The 9,829-nt window shown below is 44.7% G+C and overlaps 1 non-coding gene across 1 annotated transcript; it reads right to left on the bottom strand.

Annotated features, from left to right (window-relative positions):
• Nucleotides 1–3,159: 3,159 nt before the first annotated feature.
• Nucleotides 3,160–3,289, bottom strand: LOC115868874. The gene has a single exon (XR_004045837.1). It is a non-coding gene; the product is annotated as a small nucleolar RNA SNORA20 (small nucleolar RNA).
• Between the last annotated feature and the right edge of the window lie 6,540 nt (nt 3,290–9,829).

Here is a 9,829-nt window from a genome sequence, read left to right as displayed (position 1 = left end):
CTGTTACGCAAAAACCGCGATAGAGTGAAGCCGCGGAAGTCGAAGCGCAAAGTGGCGAGGGTTCACTTTATCTGTTTAGATTTCAGAGAGGTCTATTTGGATGGGTTGGGGAGGGTCCTTAGGCATTTTTGGGAAGGGTCTGAAGGCAGTGATGGGTTTGGAAGGGCCCTGAGGCAGTTTGTGTATCAGGATCGGTTTGGGGGAGGGGGGAGCGGACTGAAATCATTTTATTGGGGGCTCTTGTAGCAATCCATACAAAAATTGTATCAAGTACATTTGGACATATTTTGCCATCATCAGTTTTCAAACATTTTCTTCTTACTTGAGCCCTTGATATCAGCTCTTTTTTCCCTCCCTCCCCCACCCTACCACCTTTGTAAACTCTTGATAAATTATTATTATTTTCATATCTTATACCATCTACTGTCTCCCTTCACCCACATTTCTGTTGTTCATCCCCTGCCAGGGGCTGGGGGGTAGGTGTCTTATACATCAATCATTGGGGTCGATTCCCTCTTTCTCCCCCTTCTCCTCCCACCTCCCCTACCCTCATGGTATTGCTACTCCCATTACTGTTCCTGGGGGGTTATCTGTCCGTGTGTCCAGAGTTCTTATCTATATCAGTGTACATGCTCTGATCTAGCCAGACTTGTAAGGTACAACTGGGGTCATGATAGTGAGGGCAGGGGAAGCATTAAAGAACTAGAGGAAAGTTGCATGTTTCATTGGTGCTATACTGCACCCTGACTGGCTCGTCTCTTCTTTGTGACCCTTCTGAAAGGGGATGTCCACTTATCCACAGATGGGCTTTGGGTCTCCACTCTACCTTTCCCCCTCATTCACATCATGATTTTTTGTTCTGGGTCTTTGATGCCTGATACCCAATCCCATAGACACCTCATGATTACACAGGCTGGTGTGCTTCTTCTATGTGGGCTTTGTTGCTTCCCTGCTAGATGGCCGCTTAACTTCAAGCCTTTAAGACCCAGATGCTATATCTTTTAAGAGCCGAGCATCATCAGCTTTCTTCACATTTGCTTATGCACCCATTTTGACTTCAGCAATCAATTGTGTGGGGAAGGTGAGCATCACAGAATGTCGGTTTATTAGAACAAAGTGTTCTTGCATTGCAGGAGGACTTGAGTAGAGACCTAATGTCTGTCTGCTACCTTGATAGTTAACATAAAAATATATGTACATAGACGTATATCCCTATTATATACTGATTTTAATATATAATAGATAATTAGTTATCTATTATATACTATAAACTTATAGCTTATACAAATATTAATGTATAATGTATTTAATATATTGATATGTTTAATATGTACATGTCTATATTTATACCGCTATAAATTTCTTTTGCCTCCTCGTTCTTTCCTCTCTTTCCTTTTACTTTCCTCCTGTCCCACTATCATGTTCAACCTTCATTCAGTTCTCAATAATTCCTCTCAGCTACATTGCACTTGGCAACCTGTCTTTTAATCTCTTGACTTGCTGCTTGCAAGAGCATTGATTGTAGATCCAAGCAAGACAAAATCCTTCACAACTTCGACCTTGTCGCCATTTATCATCATATTGCCTATTGGGCCAGTTGTGAGGATTTGGGCATCCTTACGCTGAGTTGTCATCCACACTGAAGGCTGCGGTCCTTGATCTTCATCAGCAAGTGCTTCAAGTCCTCCTCACTTTCAGCCAGCAAAGTTGTATTGACTGCATTTCTCAGGCTAATAAGCCTTCCTCCAATCCTGATGCACATTCTTCTTCATAATCATTCCAGCTTCTCTCTCTCTTTTTTTTTTTATTTAAATCATTTTATTTGGGGCTCATACAGATCTTATCACAATCCACATGTACATCCATTGTGTCACGCACATTTGTACATATGTTGCCATCATCATTTTCAAAACATTTTTTTTCTACTTGAGCCCTTGGTATCATCTCATTTCCCTCTTCCCCACCCTCCGTCATGAACCCTTGATAATTTTTTTTTTCATGTCTTACATCAACCACTGTCTCTCTTCACCCACTTTTCTGTTGTCTGTTCCCCGGGGAGGATGTAGATCATTGTGATCAGTTCCCTCTTTCTCCCCACCCCTTACACTTACCCTCCTGGTATTGCTACTCTTATTATTGGACCTGAAGGGTTTCTCTGTCCTGGATTCCGTGTGTCCAGAGCTCTTCTCTGTACCAGTGTACATGCTCTGGTCTAACTGGATTCGTAAGGTAGAATTGGGGATCATGATAGTCAGGGGTGGAGGGGAAGCATTAAAGAACTAGAGGAAAGTTGTATGTTTCATTGGTGCTATACTGCACCCTGACTGGCTCCTCTCTTCCCTCTGACCCTGCTGTAAAGAGATGTCCAATTGTCTACAGATGGGCTTTGGGTCTCCACTCCACACTCTCCCTCATTCACATCAATAGGGTTTATTGTTCTGACAATCCAGCTTCTCTGATGATCTGCTCAGCACACAGATTGAATAAGTATGGTGAGAGGATACAACCCTGACACACATGCAGTATGCCCTTGAAATTCTGACAGCTCTTTGGCTTCATCATTTCTTCCATTTGCCCTAACTATTCTACAAGCAATTTTCAGCCTCTTCTGACATCCACACTGATCTTTTCTTGCTTTCCTTTTTTAGTGACCTTTTGCTTTCTTCATACAGGATGTTCTTCATGTCTTCCCACAGCGCATCAGGCCTTCTGCCGTTAGTGTCCAGTGTGTCAGATCTGTGCTTGGAATTCTGGCGGGATAGACTCTCAAGACTGTATCTTGGCTCTAATGGGCTTGTTCTCATTTTCTTCAGCTTCATGTGAGTAACGAGATTACATATAAGCGATAATGACCTGCTCCACAGTCAGCCCCCGGCCTGACTTTAGCTGCTGATATTGAGTTTCTCCATCATCTCTTCTCACAGATGTAGTCAACTGATTTCTGTGTTGTCCATCTGGAGAAGTCCACATGTGTAGTCCCCTTTTGTGTTACTTTAAAAAGAAGTATTGGCATCGAACAAATCATTGTTCTTGCAAAATTCTATCCTGTGCTCTCCAGCTTCCTTTCTATCACAAGACCATATTTCCACCTACTTTTCTTCCTCTTTGTTTCCAGCTCTGCGTTCCAGCCACCAATAATTATTCATTTGTCTTGTTTCCCAATATCCAGACCATGCAGCAGAGAGAACATGATTATTTTCATCTCAATTTGCAAGCATCTCATATATTTTATCCCATGCATATAACTGCTCATATCACTGAGAGACAAAAGCAGCAAATCAATGGGAAAAGGCATCTTTTTTTAAAAAATCAACGCATTTTGATTGCATGTCTAATGAATTTACAACTGAAGGTACTGGTAGAATCCTTCAACTTCTTCATCACTAGCTTTGGTGTTTGGTGCATGAATTTGCCAAATAGTTGTATTGATCAGATTTGCTTGAACAAAATGTTCTTGTGTTGAGGGAGTACTTGAATAGAGAGAGGCCCAAGGTCCATCTGCTACCTTAATACTTACCACATAAATATATGTACATAGATCTATTTCCCTATCCTTATATATAAATATATTTACATATGTACATGCCTGTATTTAGACCTCTATAAATGTCTTTCCTCTATTTCCTTTTTTTGTCTGTATGAATTTTTTTTTAATTTTGTTTACACAAACATGATTTAGAAGCACAAGCATGTATACTTAATGCTACCCGATGTCACAATAAGCCAAAAAGATTGTGGCTTCCTAAGTTAGAAAATACCATATACCAAATATTTTTTTTTGTCATCTCCCCCTTCTGTTTTTGTTTTTGTTTTTTTAATTATTTTATTGGGGGCTCGTCCATTTCTTATCACAATCCATACATACATCCATTGTGTCAAGCACATATGTACATTCGCTGCCCTCATCATTCTCAAACCTCTATTTCCTTTTACTTTCCTCTTGTCCCACTATCATGTTCGACCTTCATGCAGCTTTCATTAATTCCTCTTGGGTACATTGCACTTAATCAAGCCTCACCAGGCATCCTATACTCTCCTCACCATTGATTTTAGATCACTTGCTGTTCCCTTGTCCCTGGGCTTGTTGCCTACCCACTTCCTTCCGCCGCCCCCCCCCCCCCCCCCCCCCCTCTCCTGTGTTCCTCAGGAACCATTGGTCCCATTGTTTTCCCCTCCAGATTGTTTATCCCATGTATCTTATCTAGATAGACATACAAAAATATTAATAAACACAAAAACAAAACAACAACAAATAAAAGTCTATAAATAGTTCCAGATCTGTTTGTTGACCTTTATGAGTGTTTTCCAGTCAAGTCTGATGGGATGTGTGTCAGTCTGGGTAGACTAGAGAAACAAATCCGTGGACACACATATGTGTATAAGAAAGAGATTTATAAAAAAGAGCAATTGAACCTTGAGAAAACATCCCAGCCCAGTCCAGATCAAGTCCATAAGTCTAATATTAGCCCATATTTCTGATACCTATCTATAAAGTCCTCTTCAGACTCACGAAACACATGCAATGATACTGAATGCAGAAGATCACAGGCCAGTGGGTAGAAAGTCTTTGAGTCAAGTGGCATTGGAAATATCTCTGTGCTGGCAGGGGTCTCTCCGTGGCTTCTCCAGCTTCCGAGGTCTGGTTGCGTCCATGTGGCTTGTCTTCTGCAAAGTCTCCCAGGGAGTAGCAAAGAGAGGTGACTTCTGCCTCCAAGGAGGAAGTCCCAGAGTTCTCAGAATTCTCAGGAGAAGGCCATGCCCACAAATTATCATTTTGACAGCCTAGGCTCCACCCCTACACTCTAGATCCTTAAATTGGCACCAGATTAGGTGACTATCACAGGGTGCCATGCCCTGGCCCCAACGTCTATTTTTGGCATTCCTCAGGAACTTCATTGCTTTGCTCCCCTTGCTGCTCTGTTGCACTCCCTTAGTGTTTCACCCCGGTGTGGTGGGATCAGATCGGGCACAAATCCCACACTCTGTCTCCAGGGTTGTCCCCCTTAGCGCTATGGGTCAGTGAGGGACATCGTGTCTTGTGGTGGGACCGGCCCTATGGTCCTCTCTGTGCATTGGCTGCTCCAAGCAGGAATATCGTCCTCAGGGATTGGAGGACCAGGATGTGTTCCACTCTCTCTTTCTCTCTCCTTCCCTCTTAGTTTTCTCCTGTGTGTTCTGATCAGACACTCCTCTCTCCTTGAGCTGTAGCTTCAGTGCTGTCCTCTGTAGTGCATTCTTCCGTGGGGGGCGGTGGGCGGTGGAGGGTCATCCACATAGCTGGGATGGGGGCCAGCCCTGCAGATCTTTCTATTGGTCCACTGCTTCATGCCAGTATGTTGCAGTCAAGTCTTGGTGCACCAGGTTGAGGCCTGGTCCCTCTCTCCCTCTCCTTTATGACTGTCTCCCCACTGGTCCTGGGGGCATTACTTAAACTGCCCCTCTTAGCCTGAAGTCTATCTGGGGGACTTTTCAAGGGCTGTGTGACTTTGATTTACTCCTGTTGCTGATCTGCCGTGTGTCCCAGTATTGTCGTATTGTCCTCTGTCACTGTATGATCCAGTGACAGGACGACATGTCTCAAGCTGTTGTTGGCCCACAGTCCTCTCTCTGCCTTAGCACCTCCGTGCAGGGAAGTTGTCCTCCGGGTTTGGTGTGCCATGAGGTTTTCAATATCTGACAGTGTTTCAATTCTGTACTTAAGATGGCTAATTCCGGGGAGGGAGGGAGAGGGGGAAAAGGAAAATGAGGAGCTGATTCCAGGAACTCAAGCGGAAAGCCAGAATTTTGAGAATGATGAGGGCAACGAATGTATAAGTGTGCTTTACACAATTCATGTGTGTGTGGATTGTGATAAGAGTTGTATGAGCCCCAATAAAATGATTTTTTTTAAAAGATGGCTAATTCTTCAGTAGTGGCCAACCTATTCCTTCCCTAATAAACCCCCTTCATTGTGAGCATTATCCCTGAATTCCATGTGACCTTAGGAATTATTGAACCCAGCAGAGATTAGCGTGCCATGAGAGAGACAGTTGGTGTCAGAACAGGACAAGAAGGATGAACCACAGAGGCTTGTCCAAACCCCACCGCGTGGCAATAGGGAAGCCAGGGGAGGTCAGATCCACAACCCACCACTGCCATTCACTGCACCTGACACCGCAGTCATCCAGTGACAGCTGAGCTTTCATGATGGTTGGGTACTGACTTCAGTGGATGGGTACTGGCTTCATGTCCATCCCCATCGCCTGAGGATGAGATTGTTGTTCTCGCCATTGTATTCCACAGTGTCCGCACCATGAGGTCCGCAGTACGTGTGAGGCAGCTGCAGCGCAGTGCCGACACAATGGCAGGCTGTAACAGCTGAAATAATAAAAGTCAATTTAAAAAAGATCTGAACCTCACTGTCATCGCGCCAGTGCCATGACTCTTATCATGGAACTGCCCACGGTAGGCTTCTGAGACTGCACACCTTTAAGGGAGTAGAGGGGACTGTATGAGGAAGAATGCGGCATGAACTTCCAAAAGAAAGAAAGGATCCGTCTTGGGAGAAGTACAGCCAGAGTGCTCCTGGGAGGCAAGGGTGGCAAGAGACTTTGTCTTACAGACTTTGGACCTGTTATCAGGAGAGCCCAGTCCCTGGAGAAGGACATCATGTCTGGTAAAGTGGAAGGGCAGGAGAAAGAGGAAGGCCCTCCAGGAGATGGACGGGCACCGTGGCCGCAACAATAGGCTCAGGCATGAGATGAACTGTGGGCATGGGCAGGGTTTCATTCTGTTGTGCATAAAGCTGAGATGGGCAGAGCCAACTTAATGGCAACTAACAATAACAACAAGTGTTCCTACGTACTGTTCTCAGTTGTTGTTGCTACATAATGTCCTTATTTGTTGGTCTGTACTGTTAATTGCTCTCAGTATGCATTGTTATTGTTAGTTGCTCTTGGTAGAGAGACTGTAGTTCATTGCTATCCAATTTATTCCAATGGTGGTGACCACATATTCCTCACCAACAGTATAGTTAAAATGTATCAATTTTTCCTCAGTCTTCCTTATTCAGTGTCCAACTTTCACATGCATATGAGGCAATTGAAAATACTATGGTAAGGATCAGGCACACCTGAATCCTGAAAGTGTCCTCCTTGGATTTTCAACACTTAAAACAGGTCTTAGGCAACAGATTTATTTCACGCAATTCGTCTGTTGGTCTCTTGACTGCTGCTTCCATGTGCATTGATTGTGGACCCAAACAAGACAAAATCTTTGACAACTTTAACCTTCTCTCCGTTTATCATGACCTTACCTTTTGGTCCAGTTGTGAGGATATTGGTTTTCTAATCCACACCATGGCTGTGATCCTTGATCTTCCTCAGCAAGTGCTTCAAGTCCCCCTCACTTTCAGCAGGCAAGGTTGTGTCATCCGTTGTTAATAAGCCTTCCTCCAATCCTGCTGCCCTATCCTTCTTCCTAGAATTCCGCTTCTCTGATTGTTTACAGACCACTTACTTGAAGAAAATGTCCTAATAGGGCTCAAATTCCATCACGGAATTTATATTCTCCTGGGGTAGGCAAAGAACATACAAGGTAATGGTGGAGAAGGACGCCGTGTGAGTCTGGGGAGACTAGAGAAACAAATTCAGAGACACACGTGTGTATAAGAAAGAGCTTTATATACAAGAGCAATGGAATATTGGGAAAACATCCCAGCCCGGTCCAAATCAAATCCATAAGTCCAATATTAGCCCATTATGTCCGATACTAATCTATAAAGTCCTCTTCAGACTCACGAAACACATGCAAGGACACCGAATGCAGGAAGATCACAGCCCAGTGGGTAGCAAGCCTTGTGGATTCAGTGGCGATGGAAGCATCTCAGTGCTGGCAGGGGTCTCCACGTGGCTCCTCCAGCTCCAGGGCTGTAGTGTAACTCCAGGCAGTGAGTGTGTGTCTGGCCTCCAGGGAGCTATCTATCTCCTTAGCGCCTCCAAATTAGGTCATAAAGCTGCAACCTGATTGACAGGCTAAACCTCACCCTTTCGTTCTCAATAGTCTCAACTTGACAACAGATTACATACCTACCACAGATGACAAAGGAAAAGGGGAGGCTGCCTTCCTCTTTTTTCCTTTTTCAGCCAGTTGAAACCATGGAGAGTGTCACAGAGAAGAAAAACAAGGCCCCTCTTGTCCCAGAGACCCTTATGGACAAGCCAGGTAATTTCTCAGGACTAAAGATCAAGTCCCTAAGAAAGAAGTTTGCCCAAAAGGTGATTCAAAAGGAGGAACTTTATCTATGTAAAAGCTAAGCACGATCACCAGGAATATAGGCAGATGGACAAGAGTGAGAACTGAATGGCTGGGAGGGCAAGATAAGCTGGCAACTTCCAGGTAGCTGGACAACCCAAACTGGCATTAGTGATCAGGTGCAGAGGTCTCAATGGTGTGAGCCCAAAGCCTTTACACCTTCGCCAGATCTTCAGTATCACCTTTGACAAGCTTAACAGGCTTCAAGTAACACACTGAGGACTGTGGAGCCATGCGTTGCATGTGGGCACCCAAACCTGCAGTCAGTGAGCGAACTCATCCCCAAGCCTGGTGATGGTAAACCCAGTAAGAAGCTACATGAACTGCCCTGACACATAATACTCTGGGGACACCCTGGTCTCTTGGCGTTGTGCGCATGCAGGAACTGGCTTGTGGGATCTATACTATTGGGAAAACGCTTCAAAGAAACAAATGGCGTCCTGTGGCCCTTTACCTGATCTCCACAAGGTGGAATGACGAAAAAGTCCACTCCTTTCATAGAAGGTGGAGATGCAAGCAAGGAAGATCAGATCAACAGACTTATGAGCAGGATAAACGAGGTGTCTACCATAATTATGTTTGTAACCTGGCCAGTCAATTAAACGGGAAGTGCTTTCAAATTAGGAAGGAAAACGGGTGCACTCAAACTGTGGTATTGGCAACGAATATCGAACACATCACAGACTTCCAGAAAAACAAACATATTAGTCTTAGGGGAAAAAAATGTTCCTTAAAAGCAAGCATGGTGTCTTCGTTACCTTGTGCTGCTCCAACAGAAATAGCACCAGTGAATGACTTTAACAAACAGAACTTGATTCTCTCAGTTAACCCATCTGCTGTCACCACGTGGATTCCAGCTCACAAAGACCCTAGAGGACAGAGTGGAACTGCTGCCCAGGGGTTTCAAGGCTAAAGTCCTAACAGAAGCAGACTGCCCTGTCTTTCTCCCTCAGAACCCTTAATGGATTCGCCATCTGACCTTTTAGTTAGCCTACTTAGTTAGCCAATGCTTAGCCTACCATGGTACCCGCGTGCCTTTTCCCAGTTTAGGAGGCAAGATTTCAGTGTCCACTCTAGGGGAAAGCTCTGCGAGTCTCTCCCGATGGGTTCACTCTGGGGGGAGGTCTTTATCTCCTTTCAGCACCTGTGGTCCCTGGGTTCTTTGGAGAGCTTCCTGTGTCTTGGTGACCCTGGGTCTAGGAGGTTCTCAGCACAGATCCAAAAGATCTACTTTCTTGGTGGTCGTAAGGTTCCCCCTTTCTCTGACCCCTTTTCTCTCTTGTCAGACAAAATGTGATTCAGGCCACACCTCAGGGAAAGTCTCCCTATATCAGATCAGGGCCATAATGTAAATAAGGGTGTTGTATTCCCACCCTCATCCCTTTACAGCGGATTGGTTCATACTATCAGATTACATTGAACCATGACATAACTGCCCAATCCCATTACATTGGGGCCAGACCAACCACTGACAATCATGGGCCAGCCAAGTTGACAGCTTTTAGAGGGGGACGCAATCAAATAATGGGAGATGGTT

Source organism: Echinops telfairi, unplaced genomic scaffold (assembly GCF_000313985.2).
Source record: "Echinops telfairi isolate 266 unplaced genomic scaffold, ASM31398v2 ScPeMD7_18;HRSCAF=68, whole genome shotgun sequence".
NCBI classification, from domain to species: Eukaryota; Metazoa; Chordata; class Mammalia; order Afrosoricida; family Tenrecidae; genus Echinops; species Echinops telfairi.
This window is presented reverse-complemented; position numbering and strand designations above follow the sequence as displayed.